This window comes from Plectropomus leopardus, chromosome 7 (genome assembly GCF_008729295.1).
Source record: "Plectropomus leopardus isolate mb chromosome 7, YSFRI_Pleo_2.0, whole genome shotgun sequence".
Lineage (NCBI taxonomy): Eukaryota > Metazoa > Chordata > Actinopteri > Perciformes > Serranidae > Plectropomus > Plectropomus leopardus.
In genome coordinates this window covers 35,404,467-35,426,147 of record NC_056469.1, presented here as the reverse complement: position 1 = coordinate 35,426,147, position 21,681 = coordinate 35,404,467, and the positions used below count along the sequence as shown (strand labels likewise).

Genomic DNA, 21,681 nt, shown 5'->3' with positions numbered 1-21,681 from the left:
TGATAATTTGCACCATAAAACGTCTTAAAATAATGAGAATGTGAGTATTCAGGTACTCAGACAGGTTTGTACTGAAATGTGAGTTTATTGGCTGTTCCAGGGTCAGCTGGATGATCCTCTGAGCTAAAACAACATTCATGTTGATTATTGTAAAACATAAAACAGACTCTGACCTGTTTGTAATCTGACAGGGTGATAGCTACAGAACATTATTTAATTCTGAATTCATTCATATATTTTATTTCTATATTTAATATTTATTCTATTTTTCGATCAGAGAAAATAAAAACTTTTTTTATGGGTTCATAAACAGCGTTCAGTCACATTTTTAGCGTTCAGAAGAATAAAAGATTTATTTAATATTTTTCATTTGATATATTAAAGTGACACTTAGCTTCTATTCATCTTTTTTTCTTTTCTTTTATCTTGTCAGAAGATATTTGCAAATGTTTTCAGTATGCTGTTTGTTTTGTCAACACTTTCACATCTGTCATGAACACTGGAGCCTGTAGGGGGCGCTGCAACATGGTGGTTTCCATGGTAACACTGATGTAAAATTTGATGGGGCTGCTGCTTTAACGGGACAGACACGGGACATTTAATGGGACAGACACTCTGCATAATGGGGACGTTTCACCTGACTGTCCGCAGGGTTACGGGACGCTTTCAGTCGGCAGGTCGGAGCACCAGACCCTGACCTTTGACCTCTGGGTTGACTTACAGCTGTCGTCCCTGACTGAAACAGACACGTGTTTGTTTATGAATTAACTCTTTCTATTCCATGATCAGCTGCCTGTTTCCTGTCAGCTGATGTGTTGAAAGCTCCAGTGACCTCTGAACAAGCTGCAGCAACAGGTCATTGACCTTTGACCTCCCCGGTTAGATTTTCTCCACGTAGTTTCCGGGGGAACATCCCCTCTCTGCCCCGCAACTTCCCGAACCACCAACCGGATGGATCTGCAGAAAGTGAGAGACAGTCAGCGTCGCCAGATTGTAAACGTTAAACTGTCGTACCAGACGCTCAGAAACATCAGATTTTTAGATAAATTACCGCACGCCGGTCACAGTCACGAGAACAAAGAGGTTAAATGTTCAACTTTGGGGAAATATGTATAAAGGCATGTTTAGTTTTCTTTCTTCCTTTTTTGCTCTTTTTCCTTTTTCTTTTTTGGGTTTTTTTTTGTTGTTTTTTTCTTATATATATTATATATATTTACATAAACTCCTGGATTCTCCCCCTGATGCATTACTCAGTTGTGCATTGCTTGTATAAATCTGACTGTATTGTTGTCACTGCTTCGTTTATTTCGGACAGTTGAAGCCTGTCAGGGTAGGATCGAGGGTTCGGGGAGAAATTAGTGGGATCATTCTACACATGCTGATTTTGTATATTGTCTTGCACAATTGTGTATTTTGAAAGTTCAGTAAAAGGAGTTCAAATATGTTTTTTTTTATAACTTTAGTAAACAAGTGTTTTAATGACTTTTTGATATAAATATACCCACTGCCTCAGAGAAAAATATTTCTCAGCCTGCACGGCTCAGCCAACAGCCAACCCCCCGAACGTGGCCTTCACCGACCACGATCGGCTGTCAGGAGACCGTGTGAGAGGTGATGCACGAACACAGATGTAAGAGTCAGGAAATGAGTTCAAATGAGACTAAACTAAACTAAACTAAACTAAACTAAACTAAAGTGCTTATTGTGAGCGTCGTAATGGTACATAACAGCAATTTTGGAATTACTGAACCTACATCGTACAGAGGGCAAAATTATCGTACCAGTAGGCGGGGCCTTTTCTTTAGGTGGCTGTAGTAACCAGTTGAGGCAGGAATTTTTAGGGCCATGTCATGTCACGTATTTGACGCGGGATTTTCCAAGTTAGAAGTTATTTTAAAACAAACACTGTGGTTTAGTATTGATATTATTGATTTTGGTCTGTGTGAAGGTCTGGTCTCTCTTGCAAGAACATTCAAGTTTTGCAGCTAATGCAAGATCAGTTATTTACTAACAGACAGCCACTGTGTTAGTATTTTAACAGCAAAAACACACAGTATAGTAGTAGTATTAGTGGTAGTTGCAGTAAGCAGGATTAAAGTATAATAAGTAGATGTTACAGTAGTGCTACAAGTGGTAGATGTAATAGCAGTATTTAGAGTAGTATTTGTAGTACTTAAAGTAGAAGTAATCAGTCATACCATAACTAGCAATAGCTTTAGTAGTTGTAGAGGTAAAAGTAGTACTATAAGTCTATAAGTCTGCAGAATGACTACAAGTATACGTATTGTTAGTGCCTTTACACTTGTGTTATTTGTTCTATTGTAATTTCTAAATTTCTGTTTCATATTTCTTTTATATTTGCTACACGTTAGGCATTCTGTGGACAGCAAAGTAAGAATTTCATTGTACAGGGAAACATGTTTCAATACTGTGCATATGACAATAAACACTTTGAATCTTTGAATCTTGAATCTTGAAGTAGTATGACAGTAGTAAAAGCAGCAGTAGCATAGTGCTAACAGCAGTAATAATAGTAGTAATAATAGTAATAGTAATAATAGTATCTACAGTAGTAGTTGTGGTATTAACAGCAGCAGTTACAGTAATAGTATTAGTACCACTAACAGTAGTACTGACATTAGCATTAGCAGTACCTTCAGTGAGTATCTCAATGATGTCATCAGCGTTGAAGCTGAGCTCGTCGGTGTCCTGGGCGTCGTAGGCGTACAGAGCTCTGCACTGCGGGGACCGAGGCTTCGGTCTGGGAGCCGGTTTGGGCCGACCCCGCTCCGGGGACCGGCTTCACCTCCTTCGAACGCCGCCGCTGCATCCTGCAGGCAAAACGCAGGGATTACAGATGACCAGAGGGGCATGACTGGAGAGCTGCTGGTTCCAGTGCCAGGGCTGCTGACATGCTCTGGAGCAAGGCACTGACTGCAGGTCAGTTTAGACCTTTGTTAGTCCTGTGAGGTTTCTTTAGTAACACTGAGAGGTGTTATACTGGTTATACTGGTGACCGGGTCATACTGATTACATTGCTCTGATTAGTTTTACTGGTTATCGCTTTGAAACCACAGTAAAATTGACTTGATTTCTATTAAAAACATGGGAAAAAAACAATGAGCAAATTAAGAAGAAATTACCCCAAAATTAGCAGGAAATTAGTGGAAAAAAGAAAAAAAATCGGCTTAATATTAGAAAAAAAGCAGAAAAAGTTTTAAAAAAATTAAAACAACAACAAACAAACAAGGAAATGACCAGAAAAAACTGCTTAAAAATAACAACTCTGTAAGTAATTTAAAATACATAATTATGATAATTATATATATATAAAATACTTAATCATGATTTTATATACATAAAATCATGACTCATGAGTATCAAGTATTTTCAACATATGTAATCATCATAAAATATATATATAATTTTGTAAAATACATTTAGCATTATATATATATATATTTTCTTTTCATCATCTACTAATTTCTTGCTGTTTCATTCGTGGAATATTCATTTTGTCCGTTTTCAGTTCGCTCAGGCTTCAAAGATTTAAACTTCTGAAGGTGTCTGAATGCAGCACAAAAAAAGCGATGTCGATCTCACCCTGCGGCGCCCTGCTCGGGGACGTTCATGAAGCCCATGTCGTGTTGGGTGGGCTGGTTGCTGGGGCGACGCTGGCTCTGGAGGCGGGGCAGAGAGGGCTGCTCCATGCTGGACTGCTGCCCCAGCAGGGAGCCTTGCTGTTTCATTCGTGGAATATTCATTTTGTCCGTTTTCAGTTCGCTCAGGCTTCAAAGATTTAAACTTCTGAAGGTGTCTGAATGCAGCACAAAAAAAGCGATGTCGATCTCACCCTGCGGCGCCCTGCTCGGGGACGTTCATGAAGCCCATGTCGTGTTGGGTGGGCTGGTTGCTGGGGCGGCGCTGGCTCTGAGGCGGAGCCTCTGGGAGCTCTGCCCCCTCTGGAGTGAGGAGCTGCAGGAAAAATGAACGTTATAAACCAACAGTTGCAGTGACGTCCTGACACCTGAGAGGCTATTTTCTGGTACCTGAGCTGTACTGGTTGGTGGGCGGAGCCTGGTTGCCCATGTACCGACTCTTGCGTTTGTCTTTCCTTGTCGGTCCTACAAATCAAACAGACAGGAAGTGAAGGGAGCACACAGAAGTGGTGGCAGAATTTGTGATGAGTCCAGTCAGAACTTACTGGAGTTTTTGGGCAGACCCGGTCCAATGGAGACCTGAAGGACCTTCCCGCTGGGCTTCAGGACGACCTCATCCCCCTGACCCACCTGGAACTGGATCTGTCTGGACCCTGACGAGCTGAAAGGACCCCAGCCGCCCTTCTTCACCTTAAACTCCAGACTGGAGGACGGAGACAGACGCGTCAAAGCTGTCAGATGTGTTTTTGGCCACGTCAGAATGTCTGGAGTACTTAAATCAGGACTCCGACATTTCCAACTTTCACACTTTGAGTCACATTCACACATAAACACACACATTCACACACTAGTGGCCGAGGCTACTGTACAAGGTGCCACCTGCTCCGCCCTGAAACACTCACACACTGATGAACAATACTTCCTAACGATACTTCAACGATACTTCAACGATACTTCAACGATACTTCAACGATACTTCGACCCTCTCCTCCTCCTGAGCCACGGTCCCTCCACGTAAAAACGGCGCACGAGTAGGCCTATGTATTCTTCAAATTTGAGTAAAACAAAATAAAGTTGTTGTGGTACTGACAGGTTGTTGAATTTGAGCGGCAGCTTCTTGTCACTTCTCTCTTGGTAACGTTTGACCAGCAGACTGAGGAACTCGGTTTTAAAGACGCTCTGAAGAACGCTGTCGTACTCCTCCTCGTGGATGATGAAGATGTCGTCCTGCAGAGTGCTGACAAAAGGACAGACAGGTTTAGAAACAATTAGAAAGTAGTACAGAGACAAAGATCAGACAAATGTTATAAGTATTTTGGAAGTATTTTTTAACCTCTTCATCTCTTGAGGTGTTTTTCTCATCCAATATAGGAAACAATCTATGTGGTGTACTTTCTAAACATTCTGGTTCTGGTTTCTAAACGTTCTGGCTCTGGTTTTCGTTCCAGGTCTAGCTCTGTTTTCGTGGTGTACCTCAGGGAAACAGACTGGATCTTGTTGAGCTCAATCTTCCTCTTGAGCACCTCCTGGATCTGACCTTTATCTGGACCTTGCTTCACCTTCTCTCGACCGATCAGGTACAGGAACTTTGAGGTCAGGATGAGGTCTCGTTTCACTGTCTGTGGACCGACACAAAAAAAGTGTTCAGTCAGTCAGCGCATTGATAATCTGACTTTGGTGAATTCTGACATGTAACTCATTTGTGATTTGTGGCCAAATCACAAACCAGACTTGGATTTGCGCAGCAGTGAACAAAGGTCCGCAGCGTGTAAAGGATTTGTCACGATGTGTCCTTTTAACCCTCCCTCTTGTTTCAAAGTCTCTCTGTTTGAGGCACTCGTCATCCAGAGTGCTACGTGGGAGCTTGTTGAAATAATATGTGGCGTAAAACGTCATCGGACACTGACAGCAGAACAGAAACCACGTTATTGTTGCTCGAGAGCATTGGATGGACACCAGAGTCATCAAATCATACACAGCCTGGATTTTTGATTTGATGTGAATGGATTCTGACTGATTCATGACTCATCGTCGGTTAATTTTTGTCTATGTCTCGTGTTAATGGTGGCGAAGCTGCGGAGCCCTACCTGACCTATTGCTATCATCTCTGCCAGGAACAAACAAGGTAGGAGGGCACGTACGTCCAAAGGACTAATACAGGTGCAAGATTAAAAAAATGTACCTAAAGCTCCCAATAAATTTTAATTCTGCAAAGTTTCGATCAAAGATCTTGAACAGGCATTTTAAAATCTCTGTGATGATGATTTTAAAATGCTCGACGAAGATCTCGGATCGAAATGTTGCAGAAATGAAATTATTGGGAGCTTTTAGTTTAGTGTGCGTCTCTTTTATTGGACTATCATCTCTACCAGTCCAAAGTCTCCACAGACATTATGATCTCTGCTGCCTCTTTGGTTCTCCACTTCTTCCCAGTTAGAAGTTATACGTCACTTTGCGGTCAGTAAAGTCCGGGTGGAGCCTGCAGTTTGTTCCTCCCATAGATTGTATATAAAGATAAACAACATGACAGCTCCCCAAAGTGAAGCTATTCATCTGGATCGCCCCCTGGTGTCTGTCTGCAGTAAAGGTCATAAAGCCCGCCCCTCCATGTCAGTGAATTGGACACAGGCCAAACAAGACCCAGAGATACTTAAAACTGAACTGAATCATAAATCTGACGATGAATGTGTCGAACTTGTCTGCTTTAAGTTTTACATACATTGCCTGGTATGCCGTAAACACTGTCACCCTGCAGGAGGAAGCTTGACAAAGCAACAATCGGATTTGCTGTGACTGTGCTGTGGGATTTTCTGTCAGTTTTTACCCTGAATCTTCGGTCAAACTTCACCACGACGTCGGCGAAGTCGATCCTCTCTCTGCGGCCCACAAATTGTCTGATCTCTGGATGGTTGTCTGTCCCGATGTAGTCCCCCACAAAGTTCCTGTTGAGGCTGTTTCTGCGGCGCTCCTTCTTGTTGAGCAGGACGTCAGAGGCTGGAAGAAACAGAAAACAGACGTAACGTCCAAGACACAAACTCCAGCTAAATTTGGTGCCTCCTTAACTCGCCAGTTTGAGACGGTCTTACCTTCCTCCCTCATCTTGACGTATTTGCGGACGGCGATGTGTTTTCGCCACGCCTTCTGGATGACCCGAGCGTAACCGTTATACTTCCTCTCCCTCATCTCCTCCAACAAGAAGAGCTGCAGAGAGGAAAACATCCCGAGACAACAACATAAAGACAAGACAGACAGCGGTCGATCTGTGGAGAAACTGTTTCCCCAGCGATGAGTGCTGAGGCTCATGGGTACTGTAATATTTAGAGACATTGAAAGACATTGACAGAGAAAATTGATTTCCTTTATTTTAAAAGCATAGAAACGACAATGAGCAACAACAAATGTCTGGAAAATGGCTAAATTTTAGATATTATCCAAAAAAGGGGAAAAAATAGTGTACTTTTTTTGCATTTTCTTCAGGTCATTTTCTTGTCTCATTTTATTTTTTACTTTTATTTTTTGTGTGTTAATTTTCAGGTAATTTTCATGTAACTTTTTTTTTACTAATTTTTGGAACCTGAGAAAATTGGTTTGATTTCTTTTCAAAAGTTTATGGCGGGATTAACCCCGTACTGAGTTCTGCTTGCAGTGTGTTTCGTTGTTCGTACCGACTCTGGAGCTTTGATGAAGATTTTGGTCTTGCCCAACTGGAACTGGTCCTGGTCCATGTGGACTGAGTTGAGGAGGTGCATGACTCCCTGTCGCTCCTCGCCCCTCCAGTGGGGCCAGGTCTCCTTTGTCAGGATGGCGTACCTGCAGCACACACGTCTCTGTTAACACGTTTGACGCAGCAGGACATTCGGCAGGATGCTTACCCCCTTTGACCTCTGACCTCTGCAGGAACTTGCTGAAGACCCGTCTGTAGGCGTATCCGGCGCGGCGGACTCTGATGTTCTCTCGGAGGCCGAGGTACTCCACCTGGTGTCTGACCCGGTTCTCCTCCCAGTCCCGGGGTTTTTTGGTCTCGTTGGGTTTGATGCAGCGGATATAGTGGGGGGTGCACTTCATCAGAGTCTGGACCAGACTGTTCGCTTGTTTCTGAGGGGGGGGGGGGGCAGTTACCAAGGAGACAGTGTTTGTGTCCAGCCGTTCTCACTCCGAACTCGTCAAATAACTCTGTCAGTGGATTCAGTGTATGGGCGTTTGCCAAAAGACACCTTCAGCGTCCAACCGGAACGAGGACGGACGGTGTCAGATGAGAACGCACCCGGACAGAACCGGGGTCGTTGTTATTACACGCTGGCGGACAGACGGGCGCACCAGCCAGTCCACATGCAGCAGCACGGGCAGTTGAGAACGCGGCCACATGTAACCGGTGGCGTGTGCATGAAACGCTGAAAAACGGTATCAGGTAATAACGCTGCTGGTAACCACCTAATATACGGAGCACGAATGTGCTTATAAGGAGGGCAGGTAGGGGGGTGGGGGGGTCCCAAAGAGTTCGGAGTTCGCTTCCTTTGAGGATGCAAGATTTTTCTCTCTACACCTCACCATGTGCCTCTTTTGCCTAAACTAACCATCTGTGACTGAGCTGCTCAACTCCACCCTTCATCACAGTCCGTGTTGCCGTGTGCTACTGTGTAGCCATGACAACGTGCTGCGTCATCCCGTCATGCGCATTTGTTCACATCACGCTAACGGCATCCTGGAGCGCAAACTGCTGATGCATGAGGAAACCTAAAACTTCACAACTAGACACTGAAGGTCACTGACAGAGCGGCACCGCCTGACGAGTTGGGATGAGAACGTGTCGTTGTGTCCGGTGTGAAACCAAAAGTCAACGTGAGCTTTTCTGTAGCCAACAGCTAACACAGTTACTTACATACATCACATGAATAGACAACTGTCACATGATTAATGAAGGTACTGTAACAGGAGCGCCTGTTCAGCTGGTAAAGCAGGCGTCCGACATACAGACGCTGTGTCTCTCTTATCTAATAAAGGCAATAAAAAGCCCCCAAAAATATCTTTAAAAAAAGTTACTGTAACAAACATGGTTATTTTAACCACAAAATGATCTTTTTTCTAAACCTTAATAAGAATTTGTGGAGCCTAAACCCATGTTTCTGGTGAAGATGGTAAATTATTAAAAAAAAATAAATAAATAAATAACGCAGCAATTAACGATTAATTAACGAGCAGATATTGACACTCAAAATGACACGTCTAAAACTGACCCCAGCACGGTACCTAGAGCATCGTGAAGCTAAACATGGTAAGTTGGTCCTGAAGGTGGCGCTAGAGACGAGAAGAAATCTTCCGGTCTCTACCTGTCAATCACAGGGTCTCTCTCACCTTGATCTTACTGCTGGCGGTACTCGGACGCCCTCTTTTCTCCGCCTCCAGGTTCTCAGGAAACAGAGCTCTGATAAACGGACTGAGATAAACACAACACAGACACTGGTCACTGCGAGACCATCACGCACACACACGCACACGCACGCACGCACGCACGCACACACACACACACACACACACACACACACACACACACACACAGTACTTACAACTCGCTGCTCTGCATCAGCTCGATGATGTCATTAAACAACACGTCTCTGTTCCTCTCACAGAAACCGTTGACATCATACGACACCTGGACACACACACAGACAGCACGTGGGGTTTATAGACAGACAGGCAGACAGACAGGCAGACAGACAGGCAGACAGGTGAACACCTGGACAGGTGTCAGGTGATCTGCGTACCTTTCCGGCGTAGTGGTGGACGACGAATCCTTTGTTCCAGCTGCTGAAGTGTTCGTGGGATCCGATCTGTCCCTGAAGTTTCTGCAGCAGCGTCTGATCGGCTCCTTCGCCTTTAGCGTGCATCGTAGCGCACACGTCGTCCAGGATGCTCATCAGCCCCGGAGGATTCTGGGAAAACGACCAGAGAAATCATGACCATGAAAAACAGAGCTCTGATTTGTTCTTAAGTCTCTCTCATATTTTAGATCTTGCAGTTAGCAGTCTCATAAAAAATAATCAAATTCAAAATACTTTTTTCCAACTATCTTGTCCATTTTTATGATACAAAAACATTAGGTCTTTTTTTCTGGTTTAACTCTTAAACCAGTCAGTGTTTTAAAGGAATGTGTTATTTCCATTAAAAATAATTGAACGCAAAGACATCCATAAAATAAATGACAAATACTTTCAATGTCAATACTACAAAAGACACGTTTCTTTTACACATCTGTAAATTTAGCGATTACCTTGTTGACAAGATAAATTAAATGAACGAGTTTAAAGGAAACGAGTTCTCTGATGGGTTGACTCACCAGTTTGGACTCGATGAGGTCACAGACCACCTTGTTGTTGAAATACTCGATGGGCTTCCACTGGATCCCCTCCTGAACGTATTCTTCCTGAACAGACAGAAGACGTTACAGGTTTCTATTTTAAAAATGCTGAGAGAGAAACAGACAGCGGAGGATCAGAAGGAGAGAAGAAGAAGAAAGGATGAGAAAAATCAATCTGATCAATCGTCAACTGAAAATAAGTCAGAAAGTCATTTATCTGTGCTCTATGTGTGTCTGTGTTCTTGTCTCGACATAAATAAAGCTGCGGAGAAAAAAATTTATGTGATGACATCACCGCAGCACGACGTCACCGCAGCACGACGTCACCGCGGCACGACGTCACCGCAGCACGATGTCACTGCAGCACGATGTCACCACGGCATGACGTCGTGCCGCGGTGACTTCGTGCTGCGGTGATGTGGTGCTGCGGTGACATCGTGCTGCGGTGACGTTCGTGCTGCGGTGACATCGTTGCGGTGCTTCGTGCTGCGGTGACTTCGTGCTGCGGTGACATCATGCTGCGGTGACTTCGTGCTGCGGTGACATCGTGCTGCGGTGACATCGTGCTGTGGTGACTTCATGCTGCGGTGATGTTGTGCTGCGGTGACATTGTGCTGTGGTGACTTCATGTTGCGGTGACATCATTGTGCTGCGGTGACATTGTGCTGCGGTGACATCGTTCTGCAGTGACGTCGTGCTGTGGTGATGTTGTGCCACGGTGACATCGTGCTGCAGTGACATTGTGCTGCGGTGACTTTGTGCTGCGGTGACATCGTGCTGCGGTGACATTGTGCTGCGGTGACGTCGTGCTGTGGTGACTTCGTGCTGCGGTGACATTGTGCTGCGGTGACGTTGTGCTGCAGTGACATTGTGCTGCGGTGACTTCGTGCTGCGGTGATGTCGTGCTGCAGTGACGTTGTGCTGCAGTGACGTCGTGCTGTGGTGACTTCACGTTGTGGTGACATTGTGCTGTGGTGACTTCGTGCTGCGGTGACGTCGTGCTGCGGTGACGTTAAGATGTATCACCTGTTCTGCCTTCAGTGTGAGCTCAATAAAAATCTGCTGCAGCTTCTCGTTCACAAAGTTGATGCAGAACTGCTCGAATCCGTTTTGCTGAAAATTAAAAAAACACCAAATATTCAGCTGATAATCAGATAAATCAATCCATCGTTTTATTAATTAACCTGTAAATCAGTCAATCACACTTGTTTAAGCCCTTTAAAACAACTCATCACTTTTCTTGTTTTGCATTCAGATGTTTTTTTTTTTTTTTACAAATATTTAAAACTTTAAACATCAAAAATATTGATTTCTTTCAAAAACATGGAAAAAAGACAAAGAGCAAACTGCAAGAAATTAGTGGACTTAGTAAATTATTTTTTTATAAGCTATTTCCGCTTATTTGATTTTTTCTAATATCAGGAAATTTTCTTTCTTTTTTCAGGATCAATCTTTAGGTCATTTCTTCCTCAGCTGCTCCCCGGAGATAAAAATGTGTTTATACCTGGAAGATTTCAAAGCCGTAGATGTCGAGGACTCCGATGTTGAGCTCCTCCTGGTCCTTCTGTATGGCTTTATTGATGCACTGTCACACACAAGCATTCAATAATCAATACAGAATCACACACAGTGTCAAATAACACAAAATGTGAAATAAAGTGTGTGATAAAACAAAGTCAGACAAAACAAAGTGTATAGGAAAACAAAATGTAAAATAAAATAAAGTGTGTGTGTGTGTGTGTGTGTGTGTGTGTGTGTGTGTGTGTGTGTGTGTGTGTGTGTGTGTGTGTGTTGAGGCGGACTGACGTCGACGAGGAAGTCGAAGAGTCGGGTGTAGACAGCTTTGGACAGGGCGTCTCTGGAGAAACATGCCTGCTCCGTGTTCAGGGTGACGGAGATGGACTCGGTCTTCCCGCCCCACTTACTGTCCATGATCCTGCTGGTCAGTTTACTGCACAGACGGTCCTGAGGGACCCCCAACAGGAAGGCCGGGAACGCCAGGACTGACGGGGGACAGACGGAGACAGTTTAAACCACCAGTCTGTGTGTTAATGTCTCACATGAAGAAGAGAAGGACGTTTCTAAACGTCACTGCTGCCTTCAGGTGCTCCTCGGAAATATTTAGTTACCTCCAAATACAGAATGATGAGCGAGAAAATGGGAAGTTTAATGATATCCGAAGTTCTTATGTTTGGGTTTTTTCAGGGCAGCAGAAATGATGGAGAGCATGAAAACAGTGTCAACAATTTACGGTAAAAATGATAAACTTTATCATTTTGTTCCTAGTAGCTACTGTTTATTTTTAGTAGAACACTTTAGTTTATGCATATAAGATACACAGAAAAATAAAAGAATTATATAATAATATAAATAAAGTGTCAGCCTTGTTTCCTCCTGTTGTTGGAAACACGAACGCAGCTTTATTTAACCCCGTCATTGCCCCGTGTGCTGCTGCGTCGTTGTTTTGTGTGTCGTGTGTGTGCGCTCACAGTCCTGACTCTCCACCACAGCGTAGTTGTTCTCCTCTCTGAAGCTGATGTTTCCCAGATGAAGAATTCCTGCAACCAGCTGAAGAACCGAATCCTGATCCTCCACAGACAGACCACCACTGACATCGCCTCCTGACACACAGACAGACAGAGAGACAGACAGTTACAGACAGACAGACAGAGAGACAGACAGTTACAGACAGACAGACAGAGAGACAGACAGGTACAGACAGGTAGAGACAGACAGGTACAGACAGACAGGTAGACAGACAGACAGAGAGACAGACAGGTAGAGACAGACAGGTACAGACAGGTACAGAGACAGGTACAGGTAGAGACAGACAGGTAGAGACAGACAGGTACAGACAGGTAGAGACAGACAGGTAGAGACAGACAGGTAGAGACAGACAGGTACAGACAGGTAGAGACAGACAGGTAGAGACAGACAGGTACAGACAGGTAGAGACAGACAGGTAGACACAGACAGGTAGAGACAGACAGGTACAGACCATGGTATCAGAGAACTCCTTGCTGTCGTTGATGTCCTCCACTGTGTAGGTTCCTGATTGGTTGAGGTAGAAGTAGTAGTCAGGGGTCGTGACCCGAGGTTCTCCCTCTGCTCCGAACTCGCCCCTTCCAACAGCTGAGTACAGAGGTCAAAGGTCACACAGAGGTCACGGGCATGAGGGTTATCACACATTTCTGTGCACATACAGTGAACAGAGCGTTGTACTGAAGCCCAGAGTGTTCAGTTTTGCAGTCAGCTTCTTTAGATTGTGTCGAATGCTGAGCTGAAGTCAACAAACAGCCTCCTGATGTCGCAGCTCTTATTCTCCAGAGTGAAGGCTGTCGGGTATTAAATGCTGTATTAACTGCAGTGTAAATTGCAGTACCTGATAGTAGATGTTGTAATAATCATAGTCCTTATTGCAGTACGTGATATTAAATGTTGAAGTAACTGCAGTATATTTTGCAGTACTTGTTAGTACTTTTTGCAGTTATTAGAGTATATTTTGTAGTACCTGGTAGTAGATTTCAGACTGATTGCAGAACACACTGCAGTATCTTTTACTAGATATTGCAGTATATCTTGAGCACCTGGCAGTACATGTAGTAATTGCAGTTTATATTGTACTACCTGGTAGTAGATGTTGCAGTAGTTGCAGTATTTTTTGCAGTACCTGGTAGTAAATGTTGCAGTAGTTGCAGTATTTTTTGCAGAACCTGGTAGTAAATGTTGCAGTAGTTGCAGTATTTTTTGCAGTAGGCCTACCTAGTAGTATGTGTTGCAGTATATTTTGCAGTGCCTGTTAGTACATCTTGCAGTAGTTTTTGCAATAGCTGCCTGGTAGTAGATGTTGTAGTAGTTGCAGAATTGTTTGCAGTACCTGGTAGTAGATGTGGAAGCTCCTTTCTCCAGGATTTTGTGAAACGACTCGACTTTTCTCCAACAGGAAGTTGGAGATTTTTCCTCCATCAGGAGCTCCTCCTCGACTGAACTGGATCTCAAAGTATTTACCCTGACAGGACGAGAGCGTGTACATGTAGTATATATTAGAATACAGTCTACTGTTCATGTACTGAGTAAATCTGTCTGAATATAATTTTACTCACAAATCTGCTGGAGTTGTTGTTGCGGACGGTCTTGGCGTTACCGAAGGCCTCCAGCAGAGGGTTGGACTGCAGGATGATGTCTTTAACATGCTGCGCGCACACACACCACACACACACACACACACACACACACACACACACACACACACACATTCATCAGCAGGAGCAGTGGTAACCATGGCAACGGTTGTAATAACAGCAGCACAACCATAAGGAATAAATCGGTCCAAATTAGAGACAGTTTGTAAAGCTGATCCAGTTGGAGCGGGCCTTCGGACATGTCGGCGCTGGAGTGGGCTATCAGACATGTCCACGCTGGAGCAGACTGCGGACATGTCCACGCGTTTGAGCAGGCTGTTGGATATGTCCACGCACTGGAGCAGGCCGTCACACATTTCAGCGCTGGAGCGGGCTGTTGGACATGTCCACATAATAATGAGGGCTCAGCGCGAGCGCGGCTGGATGAGACACGGAGCGATGTGTCCTGGTTTCTAAATAATTCATCCAAAGTCTGATTAAACCTGAAACTAACACAAAGTAGTCTGTAGAAGTCTAAAGAAGTCACTTTCCACCTCTGCAAATTTGGCTATTTCAGCGCTGTGGCTGTCAAACAAACACTCAGCTGTTCGACAGTCAAAGTCCTTCACTGCATGTGGTTCTCCGCGGCGCTATTCTTTTCTATCATTGGCTGTTTTGCGTTCTATCGTCATTTTATCAACTACGTCTCATATTTCAATCGAGGAAAAAGTTATTTCGCGATTGATATCGTTATTGTTTTATTGCCCAGCCCTATAGAGTGGCAACCCATGTACAGAGGCTGTATCCCCGCCGCAGAGGCCACGGGTTCGATTCCAGCCTCAGCCTCTCTCTTTTGCCCTTTCACGCTCACACTGTCCTGTCAAGTAAAGGCAATAAACGCCTGAAAAAAGCCCCAAATTTTGAGATAAAAACGTCACACAGACAAATATTAGAGCTACGTTACGTCGACAGCCTCAGAAAATAAATTTGCCAGTATGTTACATTATGTAGAGGGTTATTCACAAAAGAATACTCAAAACTATTTTATTACACACTCTAAATTTCATGACTTCTAAGGATTTTTATTACTTGACTAATGATTTTTAAGGACTGTATGACTTCTCCAGGTTTTCCATGTTTGTGGGAATCCTGTACATGAGCAGTACAATAGACAGTAGCACAAGCAGTAGCATGTAATACCATGAGTGGTACGTGAAATAGTACTCTGCATCCTGACCTGGACTTTGTCTCCTCCTCCAGACACTTTGGACACGTAGCTCATGATGTATTTGGCAGCGACAGTTTTTCCTGCTCCACTCTCTCCGCTGACAGGAAACACAAAACATCATCAGCGTCAACACTTTCATTCACCTCGAATCCGAGGACGGCGAAGGAATGACCTGCTGAGCTCTCGCTCTGAGTGGCCGGTACTCGTCGCCTTCGTTGGTTGGATTGGTCAGGGTAAGATAATCCGTAGGCGGTTTCCATCACAGATTTGAGCCAAATTTAAACAATATTTTCGAAAAAGGCATCTGAACAAGCACAAGAAAACTGATGTGGATTCAGGTTTCAAATAGTTAAAATCCTCCTCTGCAAATTTTATAAAGTACTGCACTCAAGTACAAATCTGAGGTACTTTTACCCAACTTGTGTATTCAAATTTTCAGTAGCTTTGTACTTTTACTTTACTACATTTATCTGATAGTTACTTTATTTTTTAAATATGAATCTGTAAACATGATCAGATTAAAAAAGATGAAGCTGTGTGTGATAATTTAAACTGAATTTAACGTGTTAATACCAATGAGACAAACCTGCAGGACAGGCAGCACAGGAGGAAGTACTCAGACATTTCACAGTCAAGATAGTAAAAGTATTTTGATGGAAAAGTTCCTCATGGGCAGAATGGTGAGAAATATTATTATATATATGATATTATTATTATATAATGATTTAACATATAAGCAGCAGTTAAACCCTTTAAAACTTGAGCAAAGTGGCTTGATTTCTTTCAAAAACATGGAAAGAAGAAAAACTAACAACTTGAGAATAAATTACCCCAAAATTTGCAGACATCAACAAAACGTTAAAAGAAAAATATCTTAAAATTAGCAAGATAATAGTAAAATATTACAAGAAAATGACCTTAAAATCAGCAAGAAATTTTATAAAAAACATTACAAGAGAGAAAATTACCTTAAAAGTTGCAAAAAAAGGAAAAGGAAAGTAAAAAATGACTTTAAAAAGTACTTAAAATATAATAATAATGCAAAATAATTTAAATATGTATATATATATATATATTATCAATTATAAATATAGTTTTCTAAACATTTTTCCATTTTTCTTTTAAATTGTGGGAAATTTGTTGTTGCTCTTTGCCTTCTTCCCAATATTTCCAAAAGAAATCGCAGCAGTTTGCTTTGGGTTCAAAGGTTTTAATATTTGTGAAACGTGTCTGAATGCAGCACAAGATTTAACCGATCCAGGTCTCAAAGGGTTAATGCTGCAGCTGTTGGAGCTTATTTTAAATGCTGATGAGTTTCTGTTGAAACAAACGTGCTACTGCCGAAGTTGACACAGTTTTTTGTTGTTTTTTCCTGTTTTCGGTGAGCTCTGTGAAGTGGGCGGGGCAACACCTGACTGACAGCAGGTGTGCCTCCAGCTGCTGTCAGTCACACCTGATGGAGCTGATCAGGTTTTCAGTGTGAACAACTAAAGTAACGATGCCACTATGTTCAAAGATCAATTAATATTTTTGAACTTTTGTCAAAAACAGAAACCAGATATTACATCTCCAACGAGACGTCATCAAGTTTAAAGAAAACGTCTCGTTCATCGTCTGTGAAGAACTCCAGGCTATAATCCCAAAATTTGAATTTTAGCACTGATTTTGAATATTGGAGTTGTTCCTGTACTAATATTTTTTGACTTTCGTCCTGGATGATAGAAATAACGTGTTCATTTTGAACGTGGATGTAATTCACCTTTAAACCCTTGAAACCTGGATCAGCGTCAGTTTTGTTTTTCTGCGTTCAGAAACTTTTCACAAGCATTTAAACCTGTGAAACTTAAGAAAACTGGTTGTTTTCTTTTGAAAACAAAAAGAAGAAAGATAATGAACAATTTGACAAGAAATTATCAGAACATTGCAAAAAAAGAAAAAAGAAAAAAAATACTAAAAGGTGAAAAGAAGACTTGAAAACGAGCAATGGGGAGATTATTAGATATTATCCAAAAAAGGGGGAAAAAGGTCTAAACACTATATTTACCATTCATTGAATTATATATTTAAAATGATGTTACAGAAAAAAATTAAAATAAAAAAATGTATTTTTTGCTCTTTATTTTTCTTTTTCCTGTAAGGTTGTTTTTGTTTTTTTTTTTAATAATTTCTTCTTCTTAATATTATTATTAGTTCTTAATTTTTTGTTAATTGTTGGGGCTATTTTCTCTTAAGTTCATTGCCTTTCTCTGATGTTTTTGAAAGAAGCCACTTTGCTCAAGTCTCAAAGGGATATTAATGATTAACATGTTTAATAACTCTGACAGATGCTTGTTCAGTCTTTGAAGTTTAGTGGCAGAAACAGCTGTTGTTGTGTTGTTGTTGTTGTTGTTGTTGTTGTTGTTGTTTGTTAAAGCAGTGAAAGTCCCGCCTACCTGATGATGACACACTGGTTCTCGCTGTCAATCATCATGTTTCTGTACATGTTGTCAGCCAGAGCGTAGATGTGAGGGGGGTTTTCATACTGAGCCTGCGGGGGGGCAGAGGGGGGCAAAATGTTCAAAAACAGAGATTTGTACGTTTAAACGTCCTGACAGTGAAGAAATGATCCGGTTTAACAACTTTCACGTGTGTACATTTACGAGTGAATATTGTTAACGATGTTCTCTGCAGGTTTGTTGGTGACTGTTCATTAAAACATGATGATGTCTTAGATTCACTTCCCGAGCACAGAAAACCAGACCAAAATAAGACAATCTAGGCAAATACGCCGCCACGCCCTGACAGAGGGTCAGAAGTGATGATTGAGAGGGATTACTATTTTATTTAACTGACATAACTCTAAATACACAAATAAATAAACAAAATATGTTTTAACAATAAAATCTAAACTGAAATGAGCAAAAAAAATTATATCAATTAAATTAAATGACAAACACAGAATCACAATAACGAGTGTGTTTTTGTGTATTTGTTGTGGCTGTTTTGCATCGTTGTTGTTGTTGTTGTTGTTGTTGTCGTCTCACCGCTCCCTGGTAGAGCTCCACTTCTCTCTCGGTGAAATACGGAAGCTGTTTGAACGGGTTCACAGAGATCAGAACTGGACCGATGTAGGTCTGACAGAGAACCAGGTCAAGGACAACAACCAGAGCCAGAAGAACCAGAGGGATCTGTGGCAGAATATTCAAAACATTTTCTTTTGTCTTCTTATATCTGACAGTACACTCATAATAACTCATGATGATGATGATGATGCTGATGCTTATATGACCTGTATAAACAAAAAAGACCATCAGCGAGAAGAAAGGTCGGACCGCGCACTTTTAGCAAAGTCACTGTGCCAATGAGCTCCATACCAAGACAGAAACCAGAGAGGGTTTCACACCGTGACTGAGCCGACCACCAGGGGGCAGGATATCAGCTGTCTGTGCATGGAAAGGCATATCTGCTGCCCAGCCCTAATTATGTTCAGTGGCGATAAAGCTACTCTCTTCTGTTTTATTCTGTTTTATTAAGAAGACCGGCTGGAGCTGCAGCTGTGTGAGGATACAAAGATGTAGTCGTCCATGTATCTCTTCTTCAGGTTCTCCGTGATGGCGTCCTCATTGATCTTGGACAGCAGCACCATGTCGTCCACCCCGCTCACCTTCACGTTCTGAGCCTGCCAATGGTAGCGCTCCTTACTCCCCTGAGGGGCGGGGCATAAACACACACACAGTCAGCTGATCACATCCAACATGTTCAACTCAAAACCTTTTCAAAATGCCTACAAAACTGTCTCCCACTGCCTCCCCAAATCTGAATCACCCGAAAATTAGCTGCAAGGAGATTATTAGATATTATCCAAAAAAAAGGTGGAAATGTCCAGAAAAAAAACTAAATTCATTAATTAAAAAAAATAAAATTAAATAAAATTAAAAAATATATATATATGTGTGTGTGTGTGTGTGTGTGTGTGTGTGTGTGTGTGTATGTATGTATAGAATGTATTTTATAAATTTTCTTGTCTCTTCTGGTTTTTACTTTTTTGTGTTTATTTTTGGAAACTTTTTAAATAAATAAATAATTTTTGGGCCATTTCTTGTAATGTCATGTTGTTAAAGCCCTCCTCATCTTCTTGAAAAATTAATGCCAATTTTCAGGTTTCAAGGGGTTAAGTATACTTTGATGATAATACTTTTGTACTTTTACTTTAATGACATTTTGATGCAGAACTTTTACTGTAAGGGTATTTACACACTGTAGGATTAGTACGTCTACTTTGTGTTTGTTCAGCAGAAACAGCTCTGAACACACACACACACACACACGCGCACGCACACACGCACACACATATGCACACACATATGCACACACACACACACACACACGCACACATGCACGCACGCACACACATATGCACACACACACACACACACACACACACACACACACACACACACACACACACACACACACACACACACAGAATTCCCAGCATTCCTTCTTTCCTGTAGGATCATGTTGTGGAGCGGCGACGCCCGACACATTCGCCTCAACATGCAGCGCTGTACGTGTGTGTCTGTGTGTGTCTGTGTGTGTGTGTGTGTGTGTGCGCGCGTGGTCAGATTAAAGTTACAGTTCGAGAACAAACTAACTGTACTGAGTAACAGAAACTCCAACAGGAATAAAATACTCCAGTTGAGAGCTGCAACAAAGCTGCAATGAATTAATTAGTAATTTTTGACAGTTTTATTAATTGTATTTATTTATTCCTCAGCTTGTCAAATATGAACATTTTCCTCTTTTCTGTTATTATATATAATATATAGTTACAGATCTGTATCTGTTGTAGTTGTATCTGTAGCAGTACTGCAGTACTGCAGTACTGCAGTACTGCATGTACTGCATGTTCTAGCAACTCATTACTTATTAATCATTACTTATTATTCATAAAGAATTGATCTGCATCAATATATTAAATTATGTAACGTCCCACCTGCTGTCATAATATAATAAGAACAAGCATAACAATAGGAAAAAACAACGTCACACTGCATATAAAGGCCTGTTTAAATATCTAACGTTAAATATAGTTTACAGGAAAAACTTCATATTTAGAAACAATAATAAGATGTAAGTTGTATATGTTGTTCTGTGCAGAGAGCTGCCCAGAGTTGATATAATAAGTTGATTCAAAATGGGAAATAAAGTCAGAGAGAAAATTCTGAAATAATGTGAACAAAAACAAGTTAAATATTAATTGATTATAAATCCAGAAACACAAAAACAAAAAAATAATAAATATAAATAATAAATAATCATAATAATACAATAGAAAAGGTTGTAAATAAAATCTGAATGAAGTCATTTTAATATTTGGTGCTTGTGGCTACCTGTACTGAGTCTCAGTAATATATCTGAGCGGCCCCTGGGGGCCACCGTCGAATAAACTCAGCATATATATCACTGAGGGTTTCATGGTAACAGGAAGGAAAAATGAGTCGGTGACATCTGATTTCATCTGAATTATCATTATCAATTTATCTATTTACTTTTATATTTATTCATTTAATTTTTATTTACATATTTTCTTATTCATTTATACGTGTATCCGCAAATCTATTTTTTTTATTAGTTTAGATTTGCGGATACACGTATAAATGAATAAGTTTTATCTTATTTGATTTAAGGTACTATTGTATTTCTTTATTTTTTATTTAAATGTAGTTTTAATAATGTATGTCTTTCATTAATTAGTTAGTTTTTAAATAGCTGAGTTATAAATAATTCCATTCATCTTTTTTTAATTTCAATTTTCTTTCTATTTAATTTTTTTTTAAATTAAACTTCTTTAAAACAAACTTCTTATCAGGAAGTTTTAGTTTGAAAAAAAAAAACAGCAGCAGAGATCTGTCAGTCTGCAGGAGTCTGACAGTAAACCCGCACCCTGCAGCACCAGCAACAGGACCAAGACCTGGGAAAAGAACCGGGACTAGGACCGGGACTTGGACCAGGACCAGGACCGGGACTTGGACCGGGACCAGGACTGTCTGTGAGTGTAAAATAATCAAAGTGAGCTCACCATGTTGCCTGCTGCCCCTCCTGCTTCACTTCCTGCTTCAAGTAAACGTTAAGAAATCTTGAAGGAGTCTCGGGTGGATCCGGATCCAGGTGAGCGCGCACTGGTCCCGGGTGAGCTCGGTCCGGATCGGCTCAATCAGACGGATTCTGTTGATTTCAACATTTTTCTCGTCACTTGGTTTTCTGTCAGTTTTCCTCCCTTCAGTCTTCAGTCTCTCAACCCTCTGCAGGTGTGGGCAGGTAGAGCCCCGCCTCCTC

The 21,681-nt window shown here is 41.7% G+C and overlaps 1 pseudogene; it reads right to left on the bottom strand.

Annotated features, from left to right (window-relative positions):
- Positions 1-411: 411 nt before the first annotated feature.
- On the bottom strand, positions 412-21,668 carry LOC121945813 (annotated as a pseudogene).
- Positions 21,669-21,681: the final 13 nt, after the last annotated feature.